This window comes from Amblyomma maculatum, chromosome 10 (assembly GCF_055883805.1).
Source record: "Amblyomma maculatum isolate TAMU_Amacu chromosome 10, ASM5588380v1, whole genome shotgun sequence".
Taxonomy (NCBI): Eukaryota; Metazoa; Arthropoda; class Arachnida; order Ixodida; family Ixodidae; genus Amblyomma; species Amblyomma maculatum.
This window is the reverse complement of record NC_139353.1, coordinates 63,672,602-63,685,336: the sequence shown is the minus strand read 5'-3', so window position 1 is coordinate 63,685,336 and position 12,735 is coordinate 63,672,602.

Below are 12,735 nucleotides of genomic sequence, written 5' to 3'. Positions count from 1 at the left end.
AGTAAATTTGGACAACCCTGCAGGTTTCCGATTGAAAAAGGAGTGAGACAAGGCTGCATACTGTCGCCCTGCCTCTTTAACCTATATGCTGAGTGCATCATGAGGCAGGCCGGCCTGGATGAGTCTTCAGCTGGAGTGAAGATTGCTGGGAAACCTATAAACAACCTTAGATATGCGAATGATACCACTTTAATGGCAGAAAGTGAAGTGGAACTCAAGAGACTTCTTATGCGCGTACAAGAAGAGAGTGAGAAGTTTGGGCTTAAACTGAACATTAAAAGTCAAAGATTATCGTGTCTTGTCCTATCAAGTCCTGGAGCATCAAGGGACAAGAAGTGGAGGCTGTGAGAGATTTTCTCTTCTTGGGCTCCAAGATTACCCCTGAAGGAGACTGCAGCCATGAAATTAGGACACGCCTGCTTCTGGGAAAGAGAGCCATGGCTAGCCTTGACCACTTAGTAAAGAGCAGAGACATTGCACTGCCAACCAATATCCGTATAACTCGTGCTATGGTCTTTCCACTTGGGATGTATGGATGCGAGAGTTGGACTGTGAAGGCTGACCGCCGAGGAATGGACGCTTTTGATTTGTGGTGCTGGCGGAGACTCTTGAGATTTCCTTGGACGGCCAGAAGATCAGATCAGTCGATATTGTCGACCATAAACCCTGACTGCTCATTGGGGGGTAAATTCTAAAGTTAAAGCTCAGCTACTTTGGTTATCTGATGGGAAGAGAGGAGCCGCTGGAGAAAGATTTGATGATGGGAAAGGTTGAGGTCACCGGAGAAGGGGTAGGCAGCGAACGCGATGGTTAGATGGCATCCTCGAGGCGCTGCAGATGAAGTTGTGTGATGTTAGGAAGATAGTGAGAGACCGGAAAGCGTGGTGTGACATGGTCCATAGGGTCACGAAGAGTCGGACACGACTGAACGACTGAACCGAACTGCGAAAGGCAATACCTCGCACTGTAGCAAGTCAGGTGCCATGGCGGAGGGGATGTAAACTCTATCTATTCGGCTCGCGCTCTGGCCACAGACTCGTGTTGCCTCGAAATGGTCTGTGTGAAGAGTGACGCACGCGTCCTCTAAGCGTAATGATCGCACTAATTTTTTTAAATTCTTTTGCGTGGTAATTGGGGGCGCCTTGACCAGGAACCCTGATGTCGCGCATTGTGTCTAAAACACAATTGAAATCCCCGAGCAGAAAGTGGGGCACGTCGCCGAGAAAGTATGTCATGATGGATCGAAAGAACTCGTTTCTCAGACTACGCGTGACTGGCGCGTACACGTTGACAAAATGAGTCCTGCGACCATCCAGAAAAATGTCAATGACAATCATGCGCCGATCTATGTCATATGTACAATGAGCACATGCCCTGTATGCTGGCGAAAGAAAGATCACGCCTACGCCACAACACCGTGAGTCCGTTAACGAAAAAAGGGCCTCAACATTAAAACGAGAACGAAAGGAAAGGACATCGGCGGGAGTGCGGAAGTTGCGCTCCTGCAAAAACAAAACATCTACTCGATGTGAACGCGCAAGATAAAGCACCTCCCTTGCTTGTCAGGGTGCGAAAGCCTTGCGCGTTAAAGGAAGCAAAACGAAAAAGACCCATCATAAAATGGAGGAGGAACAAAGACGGCCTATACATATCACAGAAACAAAGAAACGCAGGAGAACATAACAGATTCACTGAAAGGATCGTCGAGCCAAGTCTGTAAACGTGTCAGCTAATCAGCACTAGGGAGGCGCTCGGGAAGTTTAGTATTGATACCTGCGGGTCCGGGCCTCGACATGGTCCGTGTGGCGCGCGCGTCTGTGCTAACAAAACCACACACACACACACACACACACACACACACACACACGCACGCACGCACGCACGCACGCACGCACGCACGCACGCACGCACGCACGCACGCACGCACGCACGCACGCACGCACGCACGCACGCACGCACGCACGCACGCACGCACGCACGCACACACACACACACACACACACACACACACACACACACACACACACACACACACACACACACACACACACACACACACACACACACACACACACACACACACACACACACACACACACACACACACACACACACACACACACACACACACACACACACACACACACACACACACACACACACACACACACACACACACACACACACACACACACACACACACACACACACACACACACACACACACACACACACACACACACACACACACACACACACACACACACACACACACACACACACACACACACACACACACACACACACACAGTGCACGTTAAAGAACCCCAGGTGGTCGAAATTTCCGGAGTCCTCCACTACGGCGTCTCTCATAGCCTTAGTTGCTTTGGGACGTTAAACCCCTCAAACCAAACCAAACCAAACCAAACACACACACACACACACACACACACACACACACACACACACACACACACACACACACACACACGCGCTGTGGCCGCTGGTCGGCGCCGACTGAGCCGCGTCGAGGCCACCGCCAGACATGCGAAGAGGAGGAGGAGGGTGCGGCCGCAACAGCCGTTGAGTCTGAGAGGCAGCGCCATGGTGGTTACCACTCGGCGTCCAAGAAGTCCATCTCGGAGCCATCTCGTGCCTTCCGCACCTTCTTATGCGGCGCTGATGCGTTCGAAGAAGATGCACAGCGCTCTGTGCCGGAAAAGTGACGCTTTCCGTCGTCCGCCGAACGCCCTTTCAAGCGCGGCCCGCACTCAGGCGTTGCGGTCTCGCGGAGCCAGAGCGCCGTGCCATCGTAACGCCAGACATGGTGGCTTCCTTACTCGGGAAGACGGGGGCAGAAGCCGCCGAGTGCAGGAGGCGCGGGGCGTTGAGCAGAGCCTCCAGATCTGCCGACTTCACATGTGGAGCGGGCGTCGTCTGCAGCTTGTCTCCGTGCGTGTGCTGGCCCGCCACAGGTTGTGACTCCAGTGCTCGAGACTCAGAGCCGGGTACGTCTGAGGAAGTCTCGGAGTCGCTCTGAGAAGTTGTCGCCTCCGTCACAGGTTCGCTATCGGGGGAGGGCTCCGTGGTTGCCCCATCAGAGAGGGCCTCAGATGTGGCCGTCAAGGCCTCGTCGTCGTCCTTCTCTGCATCCCTGCTGGGCTCCTGGGTGTCGCCGGACAGCTCCAGGTTCGCGGCCTTTTCGGGTTGTACGCCGGGCTCCGAGGACGACTTGGCAGCCGCTGCATAAGAGCGCGGTAGAACACAATCCACCGTTGGATGTTCGCCGCGCACAGCGCTTGCAAGCGGAGCGGCAACTCGCGCTATCGTGGCCGTAAGCGCTGCAATGACCGCAGCGCACCGCCGAACAAGCAGCTCCAATGTGACCTTCAACGCCGCACCTGGAACACACGCGTTTTCGTTCCTCGATACTCCAGCATCACGCGGGTCCCAGTTAAAATCTAGAAGTTGGGGGGTGACCGCGTCATTTCCAACTTGACCAGCCGCGTCCCGTTTCGGACGTGGCTCCTAGACTGGAATGCTACTTCTGAGACGGATAGGACTTTTCGGTACGGAGAAAGCGCCGCCGCGAGAGCCTCGTCGCTGACGCACGGAGGAAGACGGTGAACCGTCACATAAACCACCGGAGCTCCCGTCTGCTCCAGCGGCACTACTTCTTTTCCGGCGAGACGCAGGACGCCTCTCACCACCATTTTGGTCGCTTGCGCCGTGGAGGACACGTCGGCCAGGAAACGAAGACCTCCAAGGTGCTGCAGGTACTACAGCCCCCCTACTCCAACAACCTCCTCGATAGTGTCGATGAGGCTGTCCGCCGGAACAGGTTCCGACACCGTGAATGTGAAGCACTGCGCCTTGGACGGGCGCAGTGCCGAGGTTGGTCGTTCCATGACTCGATCCCGGGCCGGGCAGCCGCGATAGGAACACAGCGCCGGAAAGGCGGGTCCTCCGAGGGGAGTGTAGGAACACTTCGCTGCGCAGTAGCCTCCTCAGCAAACACGTCCACGCTTCCAACGGTCAATGCGTCAAAAAACTTGCTCAACTTCCTACATTATTGGAAATGCTTCCACCTTAAGGGTGAACGGCCAATTAAATTCGTCCAAATGATTGGCTTTTGTCACCTTCGATGCATTATTTGATCTTGGGGCATCCCCAACAGACCACTATATGCCGCAACGTTTGTTTATTTTGGTATCAAAATTATGATGCAATCGTTCTTTTACGGCAATCAAAACAGCGTCATGCCGTTCCGCTACATAATCGGTATGCGCCTGTTAGTCTACTTAACATAGAGATCAGAACCGATTTATGTGCCTACCATTTTAATCCCCCATCGCTGCGTAACTTCACCCAGCGCAGCAATCGTTTTCGAATCCGGCATAACTGCACAAGCGAGCTTGGCGTTCATACTACCTGGCGGTATTAATCGTGTAAAAATCCCTTTTGCCTCGCCGCGCTGGTGAAGTGGATAGGGCACTCGATTACTGTGCCCAAAAATGCGTCATCGAATCGTGGTGGCGGCGGCCGCTTTTCGATGGAGGTGGAAAGAAAACCACCAGTGTGCTAAGCACAATAAAAAAGTCATGGGGCGTTTAAGCATGGCTTGAACCTAATGACAAAGCGAAACCTGAGTATTGCAGCGATAGCATAACATCCGCTTTCAATCCGCGATTTTGCGTAATATTTATTATTAATTATAATTGGTTCACAGGAAAGGAAAGGCGCAGAATCTGTCTCACCTGATCCGCGCTGTAGAAAACTGATTTATTTATAGGAAGGGAAAGGCGAGGTAACTGTCTCACTTGTTTTCTGTGGACACCGCAACCGCGCCGTAAGGGAAGGGAGGAAGATGGGAGTGAAAGTGGAAAGAGAGAAAGAGGAGTCGTAGTGGAGGGCTACGGAGTAATTTCGACCACCTGGGAATCTTTAACGTGCGCTGACATCGCACAGCACACGGACGCCTCTACGTTTCGCCTCCATCGAAACGCAGCCGCCGAGGTCGGGTAACCGCGCCGTAGAGGAAGAGAGGAAGGTGGGAGAGAAAGTGGAGAGGGAGAAAATGGAGCCGTTCTGGAGGGCTGCGGAGTAATTTCGACCTCCAGTGGCGGTATCAAAGAACGGCGTTCAGTTCGCGTCCAGTTCGCGCCCAGTTCGCGCCCAAGTTCAGCTCCAACCAATCACAAATTGGTTGGAAGCACTTCCGCTCAAAGCCTCAGAACCTGCCGTGACATAAAAGCGCTCAGCTCAGCGCAACTGCTTCCAAACAATCACAGAGCGTTCCGAAACTGAACGCCAACTGAACGCAGTTCTGTAATAGTGCCCCTAGGGATCCTTGCACTGATATCGCCCAGCACACGGACGCCTCTTCGTTTTGCCTCCATTGAAACGCAGCCGTCGCGGTCGGGATCGAACCCGGGTACTCCGGCACAGTTTCTAAAGATAGGTGGTCAAAATTACTCCGAAGCACTCGACTCCCCTTTCTCTATTTCCATTTTCACTCCAACCTTTACCTGTTCGCTTACGGTGCGGTCAGGTGTCTACAGAAACAAGTGCGACCTTTACTGAGACTTTCCCTTCCTGTGAACCAATTAATATTATTACGGCGAAAGCCTTTATTGGCTCATGCTGTCGAGGACAGAGTGAGTCCCGCTTTTTCTGCGTTCTGACTGGCCGAGGCGGAATGCTTCCCTGCCATCTGCGATGCCACATTTGAACACGCCCCAAGGAACGCCACCAGACAGGAGCGATAGTGTACTGTCCAAACACACTACCTGAGTGTGTTTGATGAATAGTGCGTCTTTCCTTTCCTGTAAACCAATTATAATTATATCTAGCACTGCAACGAATGCCGACAAGAGTATAACAATCGGAGGTAAATTATAGGATAGGGAGGGTACGCTTTCAGAGACCCTCTAATTTTAAGGCGAAAGCCCTTAATTGCTCATACTGTCGTGGACAAAGTGTGTCCCGCTTTTGTGGAAACTGTCGCGTAGTGTTCCTTGGCGCGCGTTCAAGTGTGGGATTGCAGATCGTAGGAACGCTAGACAAGATGAGACTTCTGGAGGAAAAGCGCAGTATCTGTAACACTTTCTCCAAGTGGGCGTTTGGATGGTGTGCTATCGCTCCTGTCGAGTGGTGTTCCTTGGCACGCGTTCAAGTCTGGGATTACAGATGGCAGGAACGCTAGACAAGATTAGGCTTCTCAGGCTTTCGCCTTGCAATACTTTAGTCGCTAAAGTCCCTCGTAATTTATTAGTAATCATTTCCCGAAAACCTAATTTAAAACATTCAAGGGGCACTTCGCCTCACTAAAGTGCTTCAAGGCGGAAGCCTTCGCCGCCGCGCAGCTTAATCATTGACGGCGAGACCGTTTGTGATGGTCTGGTTTGGTTTGTGGGGCTTAACGACCCAAAGCAATTCAGGCTATGAGAGACGCCGTAGTGGAGGACTCCGGAAATTTCGACCACCTGGCGCTCTTTAACGTGCACTGACATCGCACAGCACACGGGCGCCTCGCTTTTCGCCTCCATCGAAATGCCCGGCTACATATCCAACATACCACCCTTATGGAAGATCGTGTATGCCTCCCTTTCGAGTGGAGATGCGCCCTCCACGTACGCCCTTTTCCCAAAAACATGACACGTGAAGACCACAATGGCCGGCGCCTGGCGCGGGCGGAAGCCCTGGGCCGCCATTAAGGGTCGAAACCCGGCATTTACTACGCGGACGCCTCCGGCCCCCACCATGGGGGATGGTACACGGCCGCAGTGGTCCACCAGTCCAAAACTGTTAACTGGCTTACATTTCGCGCCCGTGACATAACCCACGTGGAGGAGGTCGTCATTGCGCTGGCAGCTACTCACACTGATTCTAAAACAATTATCTTCGACTCGCGAGGGGCCTGTCGGAACGTCGAGCAAGGCTGGGCGCCATAATTAGCCTACCGACTACTTCAAAATTGTACCTATACCGGGGACCCCGCTTACCGCAAAATAGTATGGGCTCCTTCTCATATGGGCCTCGAAGGGAATGAGGCAGCCGACGCCGCCGCCCGCGCGCTCTCTTTCCGGGCTTCCCATCTCGACCCCCTAGATCAGGATTTCGAATTCGAACCCGCGTATTCTTTTATAGACATTGTTATTTATTATCAATCTTGTCATAGCCTTTACCCTCGCCCGAGTAAAGGTCTATCTAAGACGGAGTAGCGGCTTCTACTCCGTCTGTATACCAACACTCTGCTGTGCCTGGCAGCACTAAAACATTTTAATCCCTCCTTCACGGGCAGTTGTCCGCACTGTGCGGAGAAGTCTTCGGACATCTACCACATGGTGTGGGCTTGCCCATCCAACCCAGCTATTCCTCCTCACCCCAACCCCACTCGGGAGGACTGGGAGGCGACCTTGCTCGGCTGCTATGACCTGCAGGCCCAAAAGGCCTTGTTCGAGCGCGCCCGGGCAGCGGCCGACGCCACTGGGGTCCCGTACTAGGGACCCCACACAGTATCTGTTAGGGCTCCTCTACATCCACACCTTTGAAATGAATAAACGTTTGTCACCACCACCACCACTACCATCGAAAAGCGGCCGCCGAGGAGACAGTCTGTGATTGACCAGAACTGTGATAGATACGGCACCTTTTCATTGCTGTCAACAGATTTGAAACGCCGCTGATGCCTGCTGTACTGATCCCGGCCGCGGAGGCTGGGTTTCGATAAACGAAGAGGCGACTGTGTGCTGCGCAATGTCATCGCACGTTAACGATCCCCAGGTGGTCGAAATTACTTCGTGGCCCTCCAGTACAGTTCCTCTTTCTCTCTATTCACTTTCACTCCCACCTCCCTTCCTTCCTTCCCTTATGGCGCGTTTAAGGTGTCCACAGAAACAAGTGTGACAGATATTGCGCCTTTCCCTTCCTGTGAACCAATTATTTATATTATGCCTGCATTACTGCGTCTATTGCTATATATGTTCTGTGGTGCGGCGTTCGCAGAAGCGGCAAATGAAAGGCGCCACACGGACGCCTGGATCGAACGGCCGGCGGCGTCAGCTTCGTATATGCAGTGTGTGTGAACAACTTTTATTTCCCCTGATGGGGTTGGTACAGGTGGGTCACCGCCGCTTGCGGCGGGGGCTAGCCTGGCGCCGAATTTTTATCTGTTCTAGGCCGTCATTGCACACGCCACCGCTGGTGGTGGACGACGGCTGTTGTTGCGGCGCGTCTTTCTTTCAATCTTCCTTTTCTTCCTTTTCTATATTCTCTTCTATCTGCACGAGGCAGCGGAGGTGGCTTAGCTACAGAGCCAGTACCAGGCCCGTGCATTTTCTTTTCCTTCTTCCTACAGCCACAACAACAACAGGCCCCCTACTCCACGCCCCCGGCACGCAAGAATAGGGGACGGGGGCCGGAATCTCCGCGATTAGAGGCAGGCAAAGAGGTCTTCGTTCCTTGCGATCTCTTCCTCCAGGCGGATGGCTTGCTTCTGAAGAGTTGGGTCCTCGCTCCGCAGAAGGGTTTCCCAGGTTTCTCTACTAAGCATTTTTGTCTTAGCCCCTGGGAAGCTAGCGCATTCCCATATTACGTGGTTGAGGGCCCCTCTCTCCCCACATTGCTTGTATTTATCGTCCTGTCTCATATTTCTGGACGTGATAGATCCAGACCGGGTGAATGTAATTCCCCGCCTGTTGACGCCGCCATGCGGTCGCCTCTTTGTTGCTCAGACGCCTATCCAGTGGTGGCACCAGCTTTCTGCTTTGTCTATATATTCCGACTATTTCTGTGTAATTTAATAGACGTTCGTCCATGTTCTGGCAATCAGGGGGCTCCACGGTTACCCTGAAGTAGAGAGCTCGGGCTAACTCGTGTACCGCCTCGTTACCAGGAACAGACATGTGCGCTGGAGTCCTATTAAGCTGACTTTTCTATTCAACTGTTTTCCGGTCAGGATTCTCACCGCTTATGGTGCGATCCTGCCCTTTGGGTAATTGTAGATGGCTGTTTTGTTGTCGCTAATTATAAACTTTGCTTCCGTTCCTACGCAAGCGAGTGCTATCGCAACTTCTTCAGCTGTTTCGAAGTTACGGCGTCTGATAGTGGCTGCCGATACTGGGGCGCCTCGGCCGTCGACTACCGAGGCTACCGCCACACCCGACTTCCCACTCGCCGCATCAACGTATATGAACCTCCTGGTGACGTCATCACCAGTCTTGATGTTATGATGAAATATGACGTCATTAGCACTTCCTGTTATTAGACATGACTTGGTATGACGTCCCGATGACGTCCCATCTGCTTATGACGTCACGGCAGATGACGTCACCATGTGACGGCTATGGACATCTCGAAACGTCAAACCACTACTATCTATTAGTAATAGTTAATCGTGACTTGCACTTTTTGAGTATTAGTTATTGTCTTGTTAGTGTTAAACACCTCTTCAGCTGTAAGTATTGGTAAGTGATAGTTACGATGACCTCCAAACGTATGGGTTCTTATGCGCATCTGCCTATTTTATTATTGGTTGTAAATCATAATGAAATTAACTTGCAAGTGCCTTAAATCATGTTCCGATATCATTTGATTGCTATTGATTAAGTATCAATTCAATGGTGGTTGGCATATGCCCATATAAGGCATGCACCCGAAACGCGGATTCATTTGCGGACGACAGTCTGAGGCATTAAAGGCTTTCGCCTTAATAGCCGGACAACTGTTGCTGTCGTGGCTGTAGGAAGAAGGAAAAGAAAATGCACGGGCCTGCTACTGGCTTTGTAGCTGAGCCACCTCCGCTGCTTCGTGCGGACACAAGAGAAAATAGAGAATGAAAAAGAAGAGGGAGAGAAAGACGCACGCCGCAACAACAGCCGTCCTCCACTACCGAAGCAGTGGCGGGTGCAATGACGGCCTACAACACGTAAAATTCGGTGGCTGGCTAGCCTCGCCGCAAGCGGCATTGACCTACTGCCCCAGCCCCGTAGGGCCAGGAACTGCCGCCCTTCACCACCTCCCTGCCCCGGACAACTGTGGAGCGGGAGTTTATCTGTTGTAGGCCGCCCCGCCGGGGTGGTGCAGTGGTAAGACGCCCGACTACTGTGCCGGAGTACCCGGGTTCGAACCCGACCTCGGCGGCTGCGTTTCGATGTAGGCGAAACGAAGAGGCGTCGTGTGCTGTGGGATGTCAGCGCACGTTAAGGTGTATCCACACGACGGACCACGGACTGGGCCGCGGACCGGTCACGTGGTGTCGATCGCGCATGGTCCGGCTAGGTCCGGCCCGCAACAGCATCCACACGGCGGGCCAAAATAGCAGCCGACAAGCCGGACCACGAGGCCGGCCGAAGGTATACGCTATTTACCTCGCCGTTTCGCGATGCGCTCGTTGGACACTGCCTCAGTTTTTTTTTACATTATTTCACAATGCCGAATTTGGCGTGCATTTTGGCAATATTCAGGTACGGGCTTCATCTATAGGGGCTTCATATAAACATGGATGGACGCATATGTGCAGCCCTAAGAACGTACCTGAGTTGACAGCATTCCACTTAATCCGCTTAATTCCAGACGCAAAGATGAAGATGATCAATAAGGACCACTATACGCGGACGCCTTAACTGAGGACCGAACTTAGCCACAGTTAACGCGAATAGCAGCTCACCACTGCTGCACAGCGCGCAACCGTTGCATAACGAAGCTGCGGTTACGAATATCCTAATTATTTATAACACCGTGCGTGGAGCTGCTTCCGACTCGGGCGTCAATAGCGCGCTCAAGCATCGTCCTACCGCCGCGTCGAGACGTGCTACGGCAGCGGCTCATATCTCTTGCGCCAGCGTGCGTAGTGAAATAGTATTTCTTAGAATAACAAGCCTGACATAAAGGCGTATCCGAACTGACCACCTCGTGAGAATTACTGTGATAACAAGCAAGTTTCTGCATAACAGCTGCCGCGCATGTGCAGCGCTGGCTCACCCGGCCTTCTTGTACGCTATCTCCGCTGCTAAGGCCTGGCTCATATATGGCCATATCCTTTTTTTTTTACAAGACAGTAGGTAGACCTTTTTTTTATTTTTTACACAGGGCAGGCCATTTACAGCAGTCCTGATCAAATCGAAAGCACTGTTCGCGGTGGCTTCGATGCGAAACAATCTAGGCCTAGTGACGACTAAGGCCAGTGCGCCGTCGTCCACCGCGCTAGCGGCGGCACTACTCCGGCAAACTCGCGGCATTTGTCGTCGCACGTGTTCATTTGGGAACTTCTCTTTCATGATGTATCATGGGGCCCGATGTTTTTTGACACTTCTCACTAAACATGCCGCTGTAAAACACTTGTCCGGGACGTGACGAGGCAGCAGTACGTAGTGCTGCACGTACCGTGGTACGCGGTACTCGAAGGCTGCATAAAAACACCGTCGTAGGCCACTCTAGACACTGCCTATGTTACTTGGTGCTCTTCAAAACATGCTCGAAGTGCACTTTGTTGATGTGGGCGAGCTCGTGCGCTTTAATCGGGCGCAAATAACGCTCCTCCTGCGTTCACAGACGCCGCCAGGTCCGTGGTCCGCGGTCCGAGAAAAATGCCCAGCCATTTTCGCCCGCTCCGGTCCGCGGACCTGGCGCGGACCTCATAAACCGGAAGTGGAACGTCACGTGACGCTTGGTCCGCGGTCCAAAACAGGTCCGTTGTCCGTCGTGTGGATACACCTTTAAAGATCCCCAGGTGGTCGAAATTACTCCGTAGCCCTCCACTACGTCTCCTCTTTCTCTCTTTCCACTTTCACTCCCATCTTCCTCCCTTCCCTTACGGCGCGGTTGCGGTATCCACAGAAAAACAAGTGAGACAGTTACCACTCCTTTCCCTTCCTATAAATAAATCAGTTTTTTTTAATCAGTTGTAGGCCGTCATTGCACCCGCCACTAAGGTGGTGGATGACGGCTGTTGCGGCGAGTTTTTCTCTTCCGCTTCTTTTTCTTTCTTCACTTTCTCTCTCTCTGTCCGCACGAGGCAGCGGAGGTACAGAGCCAGTAGCAGGCCCATGCATTTTCTTTTCCTTCTTCCCATAGCCACAACAAAGACTGTGCCGGACTTCCCTGGCTCCATCCCGATTGCTGGGTTTCGGTGGAGGCAAAACGAAGAGTCGTCGGTGTGCTGTGCGATGTCAGTGTGGGCGAGGTAGGGCAGGGTGGTTGCTCCTGGCCCTATGGGGCTGGGACTGGTAGGTCACAGCCGCTTTCGGCGGGGGCTAGCCTGCCGCCATATTTATATCTGTTGTAGGCCGTCATTGCACCTGCTACCATTTCGGTAATAGACGGCGGCTGGTGCGGCGCGCGTCTTTATCTCCCTCTTCTTTTTCTTTATTTTCTTTTCTGTCCGCACGAGGCAGCGGAGGTGGCTCAGCTACAGTGCCAGTAGCAGGCCCGTGCATTTTTCCTTCCTCCCTCCTTTAGAAGCCCGGATAGATTCCAAAATCGACTCCCTCTTCACCCAACTCGAGAACAAAATTGACTCGATGTTCTCACGCTTGGTTCATACACTCGACATGAGAATGACCAGCATAGACACCCGCATTCAAACCTTAGAGCACACACAAACCGTTATCCTGAAGCACATAATCTCCAACTACCTCCTCTTCATCCCTCGCAACCACCACCCTCTTCAACGCCTAGTGCACTTGGCTCCCAATCTTTCCACTATGTCGGGGCAGCAACTTAATTTACCCATTC